This window comes from Helianthus annuus, chromosome 2 (genome assembly GCF_002127325.2).
Source record: "Helianthus annuus cultivar XRQ/B chromosome 2, HanXRQr2.0-SUNRISE, whole genome shotgun sequence".
NCBI lineage: Eukaryota > Viridiplantae > Streptophyta > Magnoliopsida > Asterales > Asteraceae > Helianthus > Helianthus annuus.
The window spans coordinates 79,382,492-79,401,901 of record NC_035434.2 but is presented as its reverse complement, the minus strand read 5'-3'; the positions used below and the strand labels follow the sequence as shown (position 1 = coordinate 79,401,901).

Below are 19,410 nucleotides of genomic sequence, written 5' to 3'. Positions count from 1 at the left end.
CATCTACATATTACTAATTTTTTAGAAATATGTGATACCTTTTGGATCAATGGATCATCAAATGACGCCATCCGCCTCTGAATGTTTCCATTTTCACTAAAAGACCGAGCGAAAGCTTGGCTCAATGCCCTCCCAGTTGGTTCGGTAAACACCTGGGATGAACTAGCCCAAAAATTTCTATATAAGTATTTCCCTCCCGCTAAAACCGCTAAATTAATGACTGAAATTAATACATATTCACAAGAGGATGGGGAATCCTTATATGAAACTTGGGAAAGGTTCAAGGAGCTATTGCGAAAGTGTCCCCATCATGGTCTTGTGGTATGGCAACAAGTATCCACTTTCTATAATGGGTTGTTGCCACACACGAGACAAACACTTGACTCTAGCTCCGGGGGACTTTTAGGTAATCGTCGCCCACATGAAATATACAATCAAATCAAGGAAATTGCTCAAACCATTTTCAATGGCACACTCTCCGAGGCAATAAATCTATTGCCCCGGGCGCCCATAAGGTTGATGAAAGCACTTCTTTACAAGCCCAAATCGAGGCCCTCTCTTCAAAAATTAAAAAGTTAGAAATGACAAAAACGGTCTCGGTAATGGCTTGCGAAGGGTGTGGTGGGCCACATGAAAATTGGAGTTGTATGAAAGAAACAGATGATCAAACAGAGTCGGTAAATGTAACAACTCTCACTAAAATTAATATTTAATATGATAATTATCCAATAAGGAAACCCTAATTGAGACACCCAAGTGATTCTGCATAAACCCTAAAATTTCCAGAACAATCGGAATCAGGATCAGGGCCCCTAAAACTCAAAGGGGGTAACCCTAGCTAACGATTATCAAAATAAAACGTTGTTTAATTCTTATTGGTCAAAATCATCAAGTCAGCAAGGCTAGTCCCGAACCTAGGCAGCCTATAAATAGAGTGCTTCCCTTACGGACCATAAGGGATATGGCTTACGGTCCGTAAGCCTGCCAAATTTCGTATATAAATAGCAGACATTGGCATTCGATTTCTGCTGTTCAAACGACGTTCAATTTCTCAATTGACGTCGAGTTATTCGCTGTACAACACACAAATCACTAATTAGTGTAGTGGGGTACTGCTACGATGCCGGGTATTAACTCGATCGCTGTTCAATTCTTTTCTTTCCGTCAGCTTTTATTTTTGTAAATAATAGCTCGGGATTTTGCCCTCTAAATCCCTAAACTCTGCCCGTTATTAGGGTAATAACTCTAATCACTGGCACGATACTTTATCCGATCGATTATAACTATCCAACGATTGTCTGAGTGCTGCTCAAATTGAGTTATACTTTGTTATTCATCGTGATTTCGACTTGAATATTTGAGTGTTGTCCGAACTCGGGCTATACTCTGTCATTCGTTGTGAATCCGCTGAATTGTTAAGTATTGCACTTGTAAATCGTTGTGAGGGTTCCTATCTCGTGATTATCGTTAAAGTTGAATTGAGTTAATACACTAATACGAGTTCCATTGTGTCTAGAAATTAGAACTCGTAATCAGGAAACTGCTAGAATACTTAATAGTTAAATAAACTTAGCAATTAAGTTAGCTGAGTAGATTAATTAATCTATTAATTAAATTAAGTATGATTAATTAATTAGTTAATCAAGATTAATTAAGTTAATCCAGATTAATTAAGCTAAACTAGATTAATTAAGCTAAGTACAATTAATTAAGATTAAGCAGGATTCATTAATCAGCTAAGCAAGATTTATTAAACACCTAAATAAATAAATATACATATATATAATAGATAATATCAAAGGAAGGTGCTAAGAAGGTGTAAGAGGATAGATATAAGTGAATAGGAAGCTTCCTAGAAGATGCATAAGTAACTTCCTAGAAAAGCTATAGGAAACTTCCTAGAACTTTCATACTTCTTGCCTATAAATAGGAAGCTTAGGAATTCATTTCCTTTGTTCATTTCTTTCTTCTTTTCTCTATACGTTGGTGTTCTAACCAATAATCACCGATGCGATGCTCTGTCCGATCGATTCATGAACCATCCAATGAATACCGAAGTGCTGTGCTTTGTGAATTTCGTTAAACGGATGCCAAAGTATTATACTTTGAGAGTTCGTTAAATGGATGCCAAAGTACTATACTTTGTGATTTCGGTAAACGGAATCCAAAGTGTTACACTTTGTGAAATTCGTTAAGGTTCGAATCTCGTGACTACCGTTAAGGTTTGATTTGGGTTTTACACAAATACGTATTCCATTATGTTAAACTATATGTTTAACTACCGAAAATACTTCCCACTACACACTCACAATCAAACAAACTATTAAATCATCAGAAGATCCAGAATAATAAAGTGCATGATTAATTATCGGAAGAAGTAGAATCAAGAAGTTTGTTGACTCAATCCTGCATGCTGATTTGTGAGTCATTCTCTTTTTATCAAGTGTTTTACAATACTCCAAATTTATTTTCAAAAAGTTATAATTACAGGGACTAAGTCGTGGATATCTTGATTTATTGGTTAGTGGGGTATTGTGCACATTACTATTTCTCCCAGTTAGGTTCATTGACCTACTAGGGAGGAACGTCACTATTAGAGTTCATTGACCTAATAGTGGTATGACCATCGTCACCATTGTGACTTGTCACCATTGTGACAGAAAGCCAGATAAAGATAAGATAGGAACCATTGTAATCGCTCTTATGCTGTAATTTATAACTAAGGGTCATTTCATAAAACCTGAATGAACTCACTCAGTATTTCCCGCTGACAAAACCTTTTTAAAACACGTTTCAGGTAATTATAGTAGATTAGCATAAGGATTGGATCCGGCACTGAAAGGACTTCAAGAAGTGGCTTATTTTATTAATTAAATCAAATTAAGAAATATTGTTTTTATTAAAAGCTACCTTTGTAAAACATGGAATTTATTCCATCTATTTAAATAAAATCCGGTGTTTCTAAACTCTGATATTTTCCTAACTCACGGTCCTGATGGAATTTCCGCTGCAATGTTTTTCAAAATAATCACCGGTACCACTGGACTGCTCACGGCACCGATTCCGGCCAGATGGGGTCGGGGGTCGTGACAGTAAACTACATTGATAATAGACCTAGGCCGTCGGGTCCTCCAACGGGTACCTACAACTAAGGATGGCGTAACCACCCTAACCTTGGTTGGAGAGAACCCGGCAATAGTAGTAACCAACAAAGTCTAAATCAACGAACAAACTTTCAACAACCAAGAAATGAGTCACAAAATTTCACTCAACAACAAGGTGGACGAGAAAGGCTTGAAGATACTATATCTCGCCTCATCTCCGACACTGAAAAGAAAAACTAGGATCGGTTTCAATAATTGGAATCAAATTTTAGAAATCAACAAGCTAGTATACAAAACATTGAAAAACAAATAAATCAACTAGCTCAAAATTTCTCCGAGAGACCACAAGGCGCGTTATCAAGTAATACCAAAACAAACCCAAAAGCACAAGTTCATCTCATAACATTAAGAAACCGTACCGTGGGTCCCGCGGAAGCTCCGCCACCACCAACTGAGGAAAGCACACCACCGCCCCAACAAGAGAAGGCTTCTCCTCAAGAACCCACCAAGGCTCCTCCGGTTCCGTACCCCGGTAGGTTAATTCGTCAAAAGACTAATGAGCAATTCGCAAAATTCGAAAGTCTACTAAAACAATTGCATGTTAATATTCCTTTCATCGAAGTCCTAACTCAAATGCCTAAATACTCAAAATTCATGAGGGACTTCCTCACTCATAAAAGGAAAATTGAATCATTGCAATTAGTTAACCTAGGCGAAGAATGCTCCGCCCTCATACTCAACAAACTTCCCCAAAAGAAGATTGATCCCGGAAGCTTCACAATTCCTTGCTCGATCGGGGAATCCCCCATTCGTAATGCACTAGCCGACCTTGGGGCTAGCATTAACCTCATGCCCGCATCAATGTTCAAACGACTCGGCCTAGGAAAAACGAGCCCTACCAAGATGATTATACAACTTGCCGATAGGTCCGTCAAATACCCGCAAGGTGTCGCTGAAAATCTATTGGTCAAATTCGACAAGTTCGTCTACCCGGCAGACTTTGTCATACTAGATATGGAAGAAGATACCGAAGTCCCCCTCATATTAGGGAGGCCATTTCTAGCCACCGCACAAGCAGTGGTAGACATGAATGACGGAACACTCACTTTGAAGTATGGGGATAAGGAAGTGAAGTTTGGGGTTGGGAAGAGAGTAGAGGACGATGACCCGATCAATTACATGAAGGTTATTGATTCGAGTTTGGATGATGCTCTCCGACGGTGCAACATGGGATGCAAAACATCCCGCTCGGAAAACATATAACCTCACTTTGGGTCTAGCCAAGGACCCTTATAAACGTGGCGCACCACGGAGGCATTCCGTGGAACTATCCTTAGTTTAGTCTTTTAATTTTAATTTGCAGGAATAAAACACACTTGTGATGGTGAAGGATAACAAGGGAAATGAGAAACATCGCCCGATGCACGAAAATAGGGCCATCCGACAACAATTTCTTCATTACAGTAAACTCAGCACGGGTCGTGTCCGCCCAACACGGTCCCGTGCTGCACACTCTACAGAAAATTGCCCAGTTCAGGTAACTGGACACGGGCCGTGTTCGCTGAACACGCCCCCGTGTCCAGGCTTCTGTTTCTTTTCTTTAATTTTTGTCACTGGCACCTGAACACGGGGCCGTGTCCAGGATGACAGTAACATAAAATTTTGCTTTTAACACCATTTTACACATCCAATCAACCTAAAAACTTATTTTTGGGACACATTGAGGACAATGTGTAATTTAAGTGTGGGGGGATGCTAAAACCTTGAATCTTGCAAGTCCTAATAACAAGCCTTACACAAAACTCTATTGGAACCGCTAATCCCCCAAATTTTTTCAAAAAAAAAAATATTTTTTTTACTTGACTAAGTTTAAGTTGGGAATTCAAGTTCTAACAAGGTTATATTTTTACAAGTTTACAACCAATAGCGTCGTGATAAAAAGAAGCAACATAAGAAAATTATGAAAAGGCATGACAAACTTAGTTAAAATTTGATTATATATACTTGATCACATAAAACCCTTTCCCACAAAAGTGAGTTTTGAGCCTTTAATCGAGCATACAAATACATATCTTTACACTAAATGCTCATTTTTCGTTTCTTGTGTGAATAGCCGCTTGGTTCGTACGACTCTAGAACTTGCCACGACAATACATTCTCGGTCCTTACCAACTTAAACCCGAGTAAGTAAATGATGGAGGCATTAGGACTAACCCTTTTTCTTTCTACACCATTATTTTTCATTTTTTTTACCACCTACCCAAAATCCCCCTAGTTAACCCCTTTGAGCCTAAACCTTTTCATTTCTTAACCCAAAACAATCACCCTTTTTACCCACCAAAACCATTTCATTTTTTAACCCTTTCTTTTAGTAACAACGCTCGGTTTTCTAATGACTCTCCCAAATATATATATATATATATATATATATATATTTTGATGAAACCAAATAAACAAACAAGTTCATCAAAACTAACTTTGTTTGAAACAAATGGTTCATCAAAATAAAATAAAAAAGTGAAAAATAAAAAGTCTTTCAAAAACCGACGTTTGTTACACTTTTCGCCCTTTTTACTAACCACTAACCCAACCACCCACCTTTAGCCCAAGCCTAACCCTTCACCCAAAAAGTCCTCGTGATATTTACAAGGGTATATAGTTAAAAAGGAGGAGGATTGATTGCTTGGCAAGCTTATGGTAGGAGTAAGTTCCATGCCGCTCTCGAGTGATTCACTAAAAATACACCTTCGGCCGAGTGTTGAGTGATTCACCATGAGGTATGTGAACTTGTATATAAATGGAATTTAAAAAAAAGGTATGTTATGCCCTAATAAGTAATTTATCTTATGAAACGTTTTTAATAAATCATGACGAATAGGATCGTAAATAAATAAAAATAAAACCTAAATAAAGAATCTTGGAAATCCCGACACTCTATGACAAGCCCAAAACTTCTCTTCTACCCATTCCATTTAGGTGTGTAAGCCACATTATAAAGAGTTTTGCTTGAGGACAAGCAAAGATTCAAGTGTGGGGATATTTGATGTGCACGAAATGTAACATATAAATTACATCAATTGTGGCATAAAACTAACCCTTTTTTTAGTACTAATGTTGGAAAAAGTGTGCTTTTGTCTTCCTTTTGTATTTTCAGGATTAAATGAGCTCAAAATAACAAAAGAAGCAAAAAGACAGCAAAATCTAACATAAATACAAGAAAAGGAACAAAAGTGGCATGCCCGACCTCCCGACAGCATCTTCCCAAGCAAAACAAAGAAGACAGAAGACTGAACACGCCCCGTGCTCAGTGAGCACGGGGCCATGCCCAAGTGCCAGCAGAAAAGACAAACTCATAGAAGCTTCTGTTGCCCACCATGGGGTCGTGCCCAGCGGACACGGGGGCGTGGTCAACTTCCTGCAGGCGCATTTATTGTAATTGCAAATTACAATTAATGAAGAGAGAGAGTCAGATGGACACGGGGCCGTGCCCAGCGGACACGGGGCCGTGCCCGAGCTTCTGTTCAGCCTATAAATAGGAGTGTTTGTGTAGGCTCGCGTGCTGACCCAAACGAGTCAATCGGAAGAGCTCTAATCCGTTTCAGATGCGGAAAATAAGAAACGGATGTGAAAAACAGCTTGATATACTTAAATCTGCCTTGTATTGATGATTTTACACTGATTACATTCAAACGGCACTTCGGCAGCAGTTCGGTACCGGAAACAAGAATCGTTCTAACTGATTTCGCTCGTAGTGACCTATCTATAGGGTCTTGATTCCGCTCGGAATGACACATCACCAGTTGGAGCGGAATTAACAGCTTGTGATTCCGCTCGAAAGTGACCACATGACATTTGGAGCGGAATCAGCTGTAGGAGCGAAATCAGCCTTTTAAACACCCTAAACAAGTTACTTTCTCGTACAACATGCCCTGATCTAACAATACTAATACAAGACTCGATACAAGACGAAGTCGACAGATGTATACACCAACAGACTCCCCCTCAGATGTTGACGAGTCTTCAGTTTCGAGTCTTTTCAAACTTCAGTCTTTATCAGTCTTCGGGCTTCCATAATCTCTATCTGGATCTTGTCACACTCTTTCTCTCTTGAATATCAGCACCAATAGATAGTCTCCTCTTGGATGAAGCTTTAATACTCTTTTCATCTTCAAACTTTCTCTAACAGACTCCCCCTCAAAACATGCTGGGATCGTAGTCTAGCTACCAGGTTCACCTGCAGAATCAGGATCGCAACTTGGCTTGCTACTCTTAATCAGAATTCAGGCTTTCCTGTAACTCCTCTACCCAAAACATAAGATTCATAAGAATAAGATATTAACAAATTTTAAAATTGTATGCACCAACACTGACTCCCTTTCTTTTTACTTAAAAACTTTTCAATCACATTCTCCCAAACCTGTTCATCATGTTCAGCACTCGGAATTTTGAAAATCAGCTCTTTAATATCAGTTGACGAAAATCTTTTTGGATTTTTTAAAATTTTTAGCTAAAACACACTGAAAATCTTTTTGGAATTTTGATTTAATAACAGAAATGAGATGCAGTAAAGAAATATTTACATACAATTTTTTGTGAGTTTGTGTAAGAGGATCATATCAGTTTCTGAGACAAATCACCAACATCGTTAAGCTTTAATCATTTTAAGTTTTAAACAATTCACTTAGATTGTCAGTATACTGATCTACTTAAATTTTCACACAAAGTTCAACTGTTTCGAGATACGAAATTAGTGTTTTAGAGACTTAAACTTATTCGCGTGTCCCACCTCAGAATATACTCCCGTATCCAGATCCCAATATTCAGTCTTACAGGTGAGTATACCTAGATGATATCTGTAAGGAGTTAGGTGCCAAACCATGAGAGCTCAGGTCAGAAGTTCCGTTCAGCAGAGAGATGACGGCTCGACTTTTGGTGGGTCCCCTTTAGAGGATCTTTTTTACAACAGCATAGATTAGCAATTTTATTGTCTCATCATTTATGCTGAGGGCGGTGCTATTTTTCAAGCAAGCGAAAAGTATTATCCGGGGACTAGGCCATTGCTTCCGCATTATCAGAAGTCCCGGGATAATACCCCAGATATCACTAAGCATAAAGACCTAGTATCTCAGAAAGAGGGGTCCTTCAAACAAGATTTCGGGGGTTACCCATATACCCGAGAGATGTTACCCACGAATTAAGCAAGTTTGAAATTTAGGTTTATATCTCGTCACAATCTATTAAATGTACAAAAACCTACTGACACATCATCAGTGAGACCGTTTATCACTTTTTAACTTTCCAATTCTTTAGCATGCCGTGATCATCCACTGATGTACTATCATTTCCTCTTTTATACAACAAAACTCATTTTTGATTTTATCATGTTTTTGGCTTTTTCAAATTTTCTAATGTTTTTGGATTTTCTGTGAAATTTTTACTCCCCCTAAAATGCAAACACATTTAAAGGAAATTTGAAATAAACTGTACAAACAAATTGACAACTGATATCAAATCACTTCAAATCGCCATCCACTCGGCATAAACAATCAGAACTCCCCCTCACAACAAACTATTTTCCCATCGTGATTTCAAAGCACTTAAGTTTGTTTTAATCAAATAGTTTTTCCGGAAAATTAGTTTTGTTGATTTTCAAACCACTTGTAGGTTAGGGGATAAACTCATCATTTGTTCTCCAAAATACCACTTGTAAGTATGGTCCAATCAAGTTCAACTTAATGACCTTGATTAACCACTTGTCAATGAAAACCTCTTTCAACCACTTACAGGTTCACTCACCAACCATAATCACTTGTAAATTAAAATATAACAATTTAAAGATATCACCTGTAGATTTACCAAACAAACATTTCAAGAATGATGCCGATTCCTGCTCCACTCTTACTAACCTAGGAGCTCCGGCAAGTCACAACTTGTAAAATTTAACACTTTTAAGATTCTTTTACTCAAATAGATTTTAAGAAAGATGCCGATTCCTGATCCACGATTAAAAACTTGGGATCTCCGGCAAGTCAGGTGTTTACTGAAACATAATGTCCACCCAAGCCTGACCAGCCTTGGGTGATTTTAGCACCCTTTACCTTTCTATCAACCATCTTCCCGAAAATATGTTTGACTTTCCCATTGAAAGCCTTCTCAACATCAAATTCTCCCTTATCAGCGAAGAATTGATTTGAGATCTCCACTTTTCCCACTTTCGACATCAGATTTTCCTTTAACAATTTAGGAAAATTCTCATCGTTCACTTCTGGAACAGAACTCACAATCTTTTTCTCAACCAATGACTCCTCTGATTTTATGGAATCAGATTCATTGTCAGAATAACTATCTGTTTTAACCACCCACTTTTGTTTACTCAAATCACCTCTTCTTTTGTAAAACCTTTTTGAACTTTCTTCACAATCTTTTTCTCAACCAATGACTCCTCTGATTTTATGGAATCAGATTCATTGTCAGAATAACTATCTGTTTTAACCACCCACTTTTGTTTACTCAAATCACCTCTTCTTTTGTAAAACCTTTTTGAACTTTCTCCTTCCTCAGAAGTAGAATTTTCAAACTTTTTAACATTTTTCACAGGTTGTTCTTTCTTATCAACACAAGTCTTTCTTAAAACAGAGTTAGAAGAAACTCCCTGTTTTTGGTAGTCGGTCTTGGGGCAATTCCAAGCTATGTGTCCAACTTCCTGGCATTTGAAACAGGTTCTTCTGTCAACTCTTTAAGCAAACTTTCTCACATTCTTCTTCACTTCAGTAAGTAACTCCTGGTTTGACTGCTTCCAGAACGGTTTCTTCTGTTCATCCTCTGAACTTCCTCATGAAACAAATTTTGTTTTTGGTTTATAAGTGTTCTGATTTTTATAATTTTCTGACGAATTAAAACCAAGACCTTTCTTTTTTAGATTACCATTATGGTTTGATTTCTTTTGGAAATTATAACCACAACCGCAACCCATTTTCTTGTTTACTCTTTGTTGAATCCTTGAAGTGTAAGGTTTAGGTTTTTCAGAAAGATTTAAATCTTTTATTTTAGAAAAATTAATTTCTGTTAATTTGAAAACCTGTTTGATCATTTCAGTTTTTACACTTCTTATTGGGAATTCCTCATCAGAATATAATTTGTCTGAATCATTCAACGTATATGCTACTTTGACTGACCCGTCATTCAAATTAGATTTTGATAACAGGAATTCTTTATTGTAAACCCTCTTAACCGGTGAACTCGGACTCTTCTCAGACGAACTCGAACTATCTGACTTAGACTCCGACTTTGACTCTTCATCCATATCCAACACCTGATCGACAACTCTCTTAACTAACTCAGACTCATGATCAGTGTCAGACGCTGTGAATGTGACATCAATATTGTCTGGTAATTCATCAGTGATTTCAGACTTTAATTTGATGTTTAGAGCCTTGTCTACCCGTTCCTCATTTGGTTTCCTGGGGGAATAACTCTCAAAGATAGGAGGCGGACATCTGTTATACTTGACACTTGGTTTCTTACCAGTATCAGCATCTTCAGTCTTATCCTTCTTGAATGCCTCAAGACCTGCAACAGTAGGATAAACACAATCAATCAAATAATCACACGTAGTGTAACTCAATAGTAATCGTTTAATCCTTTCACTCTCGATCTTTTCTAGTTCCAGTTCCTTCTTCAGCTTAGCATAATCTTCAATATAATCATTGATGACGCTTTGTTTTGTCATTAAAGTTGCACTCATTTTGTCATTTTCCTTCTCAATTTCTGCATTCGTTCTTTTCAAACTATCAACTGTCCTATTCAGCACATCGTACGATTCCTTCACATGCTTTACATCGGACAGTAAATCTTCCTTCATTCTCTCTAATTCAACAATCTTCTTATCTTTTTCCTCAAAAGCTTTGCACGATTCTGAACATTTCAAGCATGGCTTAGTGACCTCAACCACTTTTTCAACTATCTTTTCAACTTCGACAGTCTTTTCAACTTCAACAAGTTTCTCGACCTCAACAATCTTTTCTATTTCAACAATCTTTTCAATAAATTCTCAACTTCTACAAGTTTTTCAACTTCGACAATTTTCTCTACCACTTTCTCTACTTCAACAATCTTTTCTGTCGCATTCTCAGTAACTGCTTCAACTTTTGTTTCTCCAGCTTCTGTCTTCGCCTTTTCATCAGCGAGTAACTTTGCTGCTTCTAGCTCTCTCATCAACCGGGCAATCTTCTTCTGATTCAGCATCTCAAGTTTATCCACATAGAAAAAATTAAATCTGTCAGGATCAATGCTTTTTCTACATTTGTTAAGATATTCTTCCTCATCATCAGTATCAACATCACTTCCTAGATCTGGAAATATTGGAATTCTTTTATGACAATCTTCATTTTCACCCAAAATTCTGGTAACGAGAGCCACATCAGGTTTAGTCGCACCAGGTATGTAATTGTCCCAGCTAAATCCCTCTGCAACGAACTCATCACCTTGATCTATTATACCATAATAAGCTTTCTTGTTTGCTTCTTCGATCATTTTCCCATGAGCAGTTTTCTGATCCTTTTGCTGAGGTTGTTGATCAATCTGGTGAAAGATTGATTTCTGATAATAATTGCTCTTATCTTGACTCCCAGTTGATTCTTGATTTTTACACTCCCGTTTAAAGTGACCTTTTCCTTTACATCGAAAACAGGTAACCTTTGACTTGTCAAAACCTAGTGGAGAGGTAGCCATTCCTCGAAACTCATCTCTGCCAGTAATTTGTTGAAACTTTTTAGCTCTCCTGCATGCACTAGCCAAACACCACTTCACATCCATCAGCTCAAGCTCTTCTGCATCGATTTGGTCGTAATCTTCTTTCGTAAGCATCAGATTACCAATTCTTCCTGCAATCAAGCTTTCATACGACTCTAACATGGCGATAAGAGATGCCATGTGTTGCTTAGCCACTTCAGGAGATAGATTTTGACCATTCTGAATGTTCAAAGTCACATTGCATTGCAGATTTGTAGAATTTTGCTTCTGAGGGCTAGGTGTGTTGCTGTTTGGATCAAAGCTTGAGAATGATGAAGTATATCCACCACTTTGAGTTGAAGTGCTAGCATTTGGACTAGATGACCCATCAGCACTAAAGGCAGTACTAGTCTTTGGACTCTGGCTAGGAGTAGCCTCAAACTTGTTCCCTCGGTAATACAAACTGACATCATGTTTGGCGTTTGGATTCGTCATGATAGCAGTTTTCTGAATATCCAATTCTTGCTCTTCAATTTTCTGAATAAACTGAGCCAAGTTCATACTCTCAGACTTTCTCATGAGTTTCATAACCATCAAATAAGTTCCCCATTTCTGTTGTGGCAAGGCTTCAGCTAACTTATCGACCCACTCATCATCCTCTTTCTGAATATCTAATCTTCCCATTTCTAGAACTAGATGACAGTATCTATCAATGGCCTGCTTGGTTGTTTCATGATCAAATGCATTAAACATGTCAAATGTTTTCTTCAATAAGGCCTTTTTGTTTTTGATCATATCAGCACTCCCTCTGAATTTCTGAATCAAAGCCTCCCAGATTGATTTAGCTGTTCCGTTATGTTGAAGTAACACAAAAATATCTTCTTTAACTGCTTGCTGAAGAATGATGATCATCATCTTTTCACTTGTGCATTTCAACTTGTCAGCTTCTGTAAAATCATTAAAACCCTTTTCTAACCCGCGTTCATTCTTTGGTCTCTCATAATCTTTTAGCAATGAACACCAGGCATCGAATCTGCAAGCTTGAACCCAGTTCTCAAATCGGTTTTTCCAACCCTGAAAATCCTCAATATACATCAGCTTCAGTGGTTTCTGATGAGTACCCATCTCATTCTCACTATATACTGTTTCAGCAGCAGCCACAGGGGCAACATGCGTCGTAAATGCATTGTAAAACTCTTCAGCCATGATTCGGTAAAATGTTTTTCAAAAACAGTCAAATTCAAGCGAAATAACAGTTTAAGCGAAATTATACGCAGTTGGAGCGGAATCACAGTTTTCTTGTTTCAAGCGGAATAGCCCAATTAACAGTTTGGAGCGAAATCAGTACATTGGAGTGAAATCACAACTATGGTTTGGAGAGGAATCACATCTATGGTTTGGAGCAGAATCACAGATGCAACTTGGAGCGGAATTAGCAAACTTTTTGAGCGAAATCAGAATAATCTCTAGAGCGGAATCTCTGATTTGTAACTTGGAGCGGAATCACTGCAATAGTTTGGAGCGGAATACCAAACTTAACACTTTGGAGCGAAATCAACAGGCTTTTGGAGCGGAATCAGACGGATTCGGGCGAAATCAAAAAATGGTCAATTCGAGCGGAATCAACTCGGGGTCTAATTTTGTGCATTTTTAGTTTGATTTTAGCTGTGAAACTTTCAAGGGTTTGTCTATGTTCAATTTTAAACAATCTGTGAAAAATTCAACTGATTTTGACCGTTCAAACATGTTCAGATTCAAAAAGAAGGTGTAGAAGTCAGAAAATGAGGCTGTTTTGGCAAGAACTCCTCGTCCTGAGCTCTGATACCACTTGTAGGATCGCGTGCTGACCCAAACGAGTCAATCGGAAGAGCTCTAATCCGTTTTAGATGCGGAAAATAAGAAACGGATGTGAAAAACAGCTTGATATGCTTAAATCTGCCTTGTATTGATGATTTTACACTGATTACATTCAAACGGCACTTCGGCAGCAGTTCGGTACCGGAAACAAGAATCGTTCTAACTGATTTCACTCGTAGTGACCTAGATATAGGGTCTTGATTCCGCTCGGAATGACACATCACCAGTTGGAGCGGAATTAACAGCTTGTGATTCCGCTCGAAAGTGACCACATGACATTTGGAGCGGAATCAGCTGTAGGAGCGAAATCAGCCTTTTAAACACCCTAAACAAGCTACTTTCTTGTACAACGTGCCCTGATCTAACAATACTAATACAAGACTCGATACAAGACGAAGTCGATAGATGTATGCACCAACAGTTTGGAGCTCTTGCAACTCATCCCTTGGCACACCACCTCTCTCACACTTCACCCACCACCCACCACCACCATAACACCATCATCCACCACCATCATCCGTTGTCCATCATAGAGTGTGTGAGTCGTCTTGGGATCCAAGATTGATCGTAAGAGTTCTTGATAATCAAAGGCCATGTTTGCCTAAGTCTCTTACATCACTTGGTGAAGACAAGTGTCTAGTGTAATACTTTTTATTTTTGATCTTTTGCACTTTTTAATTGGTTTTGTATTAATGACTTTAATTACTAGTTTCCTATGTTGAAGGTGATTCTTCCTTATCGTTTGTCCGTGGTGTCTTGGCATTATTTTACTGTCTATATAAAATAAAAGATTTTCACCATTCATATCTCCACGGTCTATATGGAGGTATGTTGGCTACCTGGTCGGGGGTTAAGGGAACGGTTTGGTAAGAGTCTTGCCATTGTTCAGTGTATAGATCCTGCAAAGGACCTGGGTCAAATTTAGTAGGACCTTCTTCAATACCCAAAGGTATTGGATGGCGGGGGTCCAAACTCTTTGATCCCCTCATAAGTTAAACTACTACTAAAACTTTAACCCAGCTACTTAGGACTGTATCCCTGCTGACTCAGACTACTTAGCTGAGGGTAACATCACCTTCAAAAGAGGGGCCTACCACATTATGCATTAATAACTTAATTAATTATCTTTCAATAATCCGACCCTTTAGGATTGTATCCTTGCTGACTCAAACTACTGGGTTGAGAGTAACGTCGCCTTCAAAAGAGGGGCCTACTACAATAACTAAGATAATCTCTTAAATAAGTGCAAAAGTGCGAAAATAATCAAAGGTTTCACTACACACGAGTCGGATCCAAGTTATTCATCTTGTCTATCTGTTTTTATTTTTATTTTATTTTTCAGCATTTTAGTTAGTTTTATTTTCATAGTTTAAAAAAAAACCTTTTTCTAACTTTTTGATTTGATTAGACGTTGAGGATAAACAAGTACTAAAAGCTCTTGTGTCCTTGGACGACCTCGGTATCTTACCAACACTATACTACGTCCACGATGGGTGCACTTGCCCATATGTGTGTTTAGTGTTAGTAAATATCGTGTTTTATAAATTTAAAACTTGGCTAAAAAGTGTAAAAGGGCTTAAAATATATACCTAATATATATAACACTTCACACACATCACGGGGTCAGAAATCGAAGCGTATACGAAAAGGTCTAATGAGCTGGCAATCTTGTGTCCTACTATGGTGGATCCTCCCATCAAGCGAATCGAGTTGTACCTTAAAGGTTTGGTGCCAGAAATTCAGAGTCACGTGACCTCTACTAACCTTGGCACTATCCAGCAAGTCATTCGTTTGGCTCATCGTCTTACTGATCAGGCAGTCGAGCAGAACAGGCTGCCCAAGTGTATTGGTACTACTGCTACAGTTACTACTACTTCTGATGCCCCCAGCGACAACAAGCGCAAATGGGATGGAGTCTCAAGCAAGGGTTCGACATCAGCTCAGTCTCAGTCTCAGCAGTGGAAGACTGATGATTATCAGAGTCCTGGTCAGTAATCATCTGGTAGTCAAGGGCAGGGCGGATACCGAGGAAACCACCCCAAGTGCAACTGATGCAACAGGCATCATAGTGGGCAGTGCAACAAGGGTCGTTGTCTGAGGTGTAACAAGTTTGGTCATGAGGCAAAGGATTGCAGGGGCGCACGACCTGTGAATCAGAATCGCCAACAGCAACAGCAGGCTCCGCAGAATCAGCCGCAGCAACAGCAGGGTAACAGGGGATGCTTTCAGTGTGGTGCTGAAGGTCACTTCAAGAGAAACTGCCCCCAGTTGAACCAGAATCAGAATAACAACAACAATCAGGGAAACGAAAACAACAATGGGGGTAACAACGCGGGGAAACAATGGAAACAATGGCGCCCGGGGCCGTGCGTTCGTGATTGGTCAGGGTGATGCAAGGAATGATCCCAATGTCGTGATGGGTAAGTTTCTACTGGATGACTTTTATGTTAATGTTTTGTTTGATTCGGGTGCCGATACCAGTTATGTGTCCCTAAAGGTTAGTCAAATGTTAAAGCGTGTCCCAACACTTTTGAACACCAAGCACATGGTAGAGCTAGCAAATGGTAAAAGTTTAGAGGCCACACACGTAGTTAAGGGTTGTAATCTCATCTTAGCTGGGCAGATCTTCTCTATCAACCTCATTCCTATCGTTTTGGGTAGTTTCGACATTGTTATTGGTATGGATTGGTTATCTCAACATCGAGCAGAGATCCTTTGCAAGGAGAAGATCATCCGCATTCCTCGTTCTGGTGAAGAACCTCTAGTGATTCATGGCGACAAGAGTGGTGCCGTGGTGGGCATCATTTCTTTTCTCAAAGCCCAGAAGTGTTTGCGAAAGGGCCACACTGCTATTTTAGCCCTCGTTACTGACACCTCGAAGAAAGAGAAGAAGATAGAAGATATTCCGGTTGTACGTGACTATACTGAGGTATTCCCTGAGGAATTACCTGGTCTTCCACCCCACCGTCAGGTTGAATTTCAAATCGAGCTAGCCCCTGGAGCAGCGCCAATAGCTCGAGCACCTTACCGTTTAGCTCCATCAGAACTTGAAGAACTGTCCACGCAACTACAAGAGCTCTTGGATAAGGGTTTTATTCGTCCTAGCTCTTCGCCTTAGGGAGCTCCAGTATTATTTGTGAAGAAGAAAGACGGTACCTTCAGAATGTGTATCGACTACCGCGAACTCAACAAGGTGACTGTAAAGAATCGCTATCCACTTTCATGCATTGATGACTTGTTCGATCAGCTGCAAGGGTCGAGCTACTACTCAAAGATTGACCTGAGGTCAGGTTACCATCAACTGAGAGTCCGAGACGAGGATATCTCTAAGACAACATTCAGGACTCGTTACGGGCATTATGAGTTCCTGGTTATGCCTTTTGGATTAACAAACGCGCCTGCGGCCTTTATGGATCTTATGAACAGAGTATGCAAGCCCTATTTGGATAAATTTGTTATTGTATTCATCGACGACATCCTGATCTATTCCAAGAGTCAGGAGGAACACGAGCACCATCTATGGCTTATCTTTGAACTCTTTCGAACAGAACAGTTGTACGCCAAGTTTTCGAAATGCGACTTTTGGCTTCGTGAAGTCCACTTTCTAGGCCACGTGGTAAACAAGGATGGGATTCATGTCGATCCATCCAAGATAGACTCGATTAAGAACAGGCCTGCACCCCGTACACCAACAGAAATCCGCCAATTCTTGGGTTTGGCGGGCTACTACAGAAGGTTCATCAAGGATTTCTCCAAGATTGCACAACCTCTCACCTCACTAACGCAGAAGGGCGTCACCTATCATTGGGGTAATGCACAGTAATCAGAATTTCAGCACCTAAAGGATAGACATTGCAGCGCACCAATTCTCTCATTGCCAGAGGGCACAGACGATTTTGTGGTTTATTGTGACGCGTCAATTTAGGGTCTTGGTTGTGTGTTAATGCAATGGGATAAAGTCATTGCTTATGCATCGCGTCAACTTAAGGTTCACGAGAGGAATTACACTACACACGATCTGGAGCTGGGAGCTGTTGTTTTCGCACTTAAGATATGGAGACATTACCTGTACGGTACCAAGCGCACCATTTACACCGATCACAGGAGTCTCGAGCATATCTTCAAACAGAAGGAATTAAACATGCGACAACGTCGATGGGTCGAGCTCTTGAATGACTACGAATGCGCGATCAAGTACCATCCGGGCAAAGCCAATGTTGTGGCCGACGCCCTCAGTCGAAAAGATACTACACCTAAACGCGTACGTGCTTTACAACTCACCATCCAATCTAGTCTCCCTACTCAGATACGAGATGCTCAGGTCGAAGCATTAAAAGCAGAGAACGTCAGGGCGGAGTTCCTACGTGGATCAAGGAAACGATTAGAACATAAGAAAGACGACGCTTACTACGTTACAGGGCGCATTTGGGTCCCACACTATGGAAACTTACGCGAGCTTGTGATGGATGAAGCACATAAGTCATGTTATTCGGTACACCCGGGTTCGGATAAGATGTACCACGATCTCAGAACTACGTATTGGTGGCCTAGCATGAAAGCTCACATAACAACCTACGTTAGCAAATGTTTGACCTGTGCAAGGGTCAAGTCTGAATATCAGAAACCATCGGGCCTACTCCAACAACCAGAGATACCACAATGGAAATGGGAACAAATTTCCATGGATTTTGTTACTGGCCTGCCTAGATCTCAATGTGGAAATGACACTATTTGGGTGATAGTGGATCGATTAACTAAATCTGCACACTTCTTGGCTATCAAAGAAACCGACAAGTTCTCTACTCTAGCAGACATTTACTTAAAGGAAGTGGTTTCGAGGCACGGGGTGCCAACCTCCATTATTTCCGATCGTGATGCGCGTTTTACTTCCGAACTGTGGCAAGCGATGCACAAGTCCTTTGGCTCACGTTTAGACAAGAGCACCGCTTATCATCCACAGACGGATGGGCAGTCTCAGCGCACCATCCAAACCCTTGAAGACATGCTTAGGGCATGTGTGATTGATTTTGGCAATGGTTGGGAAAAACATCTACCGTTAGTGGAATTCTCGTATAATAACAGCTACCACACCAGTATTCAGGCCGCTCCATTTGAGGCATTGTACGGGCGTAAATGTCGATCACCTCTTTGTTGGGCAGAGGTGGGTGATAGTCAGATCACGGGTCCAGAACTTGTAGTAGACACAATGGAAAGAATTGCACAGATACGACAACGAATGGCGGCAGCTCGTGATCGTCAGAAAAGCTACGCTGATAAGCGCAGGAAACCACTCGAGTTCCAGGTTGGGGATCGAGTGCTACTCAAAGTCTCACCGTGGAAAGGTGTAGTTCGTTTTGGCAAACGAGGCAAGCTCAATCCGCGTTATGTCGGACCTTTCGAAATCATAGAGAAAATAGGCAAAGTGGCCTACAAACTGAACCTACCCGCAGAACTCAGTGGGGATCACAACGTATTTCACGTGTCAAATCTGAAGAAATGTCTGTCAGATGAGACCCTCATAGTTCCTTTTAAGGAGCACACTATAGACGACCAGTTACGATTCGTTGAAGAACCGGTAGAGATTACAGACCGAGACGTGAAGGTTCTCAAGCATACCAGAATACCTCTTGTTCGAGTTCGATGGAACTCCCGTCGTGGCCCAGAGTTCACCTGGGAACGAGAAGACCAAATGAAACTCAAGTATCCCCAGTTGTTTGGG

The 19,410-nt window shown here is 39.9% G+C and overlaps 1 non-coding gene across 1 annotated transcript; it reads right to left on the bottom strand.

The window, feature by feature from the left end:
- Positions 1-210: 210 nt before the first annotated feature.
- On the bottom strand, positions 211-317 carry LOC118489812. Its single transcript, XR_004887826.1, has one exon. It is a non-coding gene; the product is annotated as a small nucleolar RNA R71 (small nucleolar RNA).
- Positions 318-19,410: the final 19,093 nt, after the last annotated feature.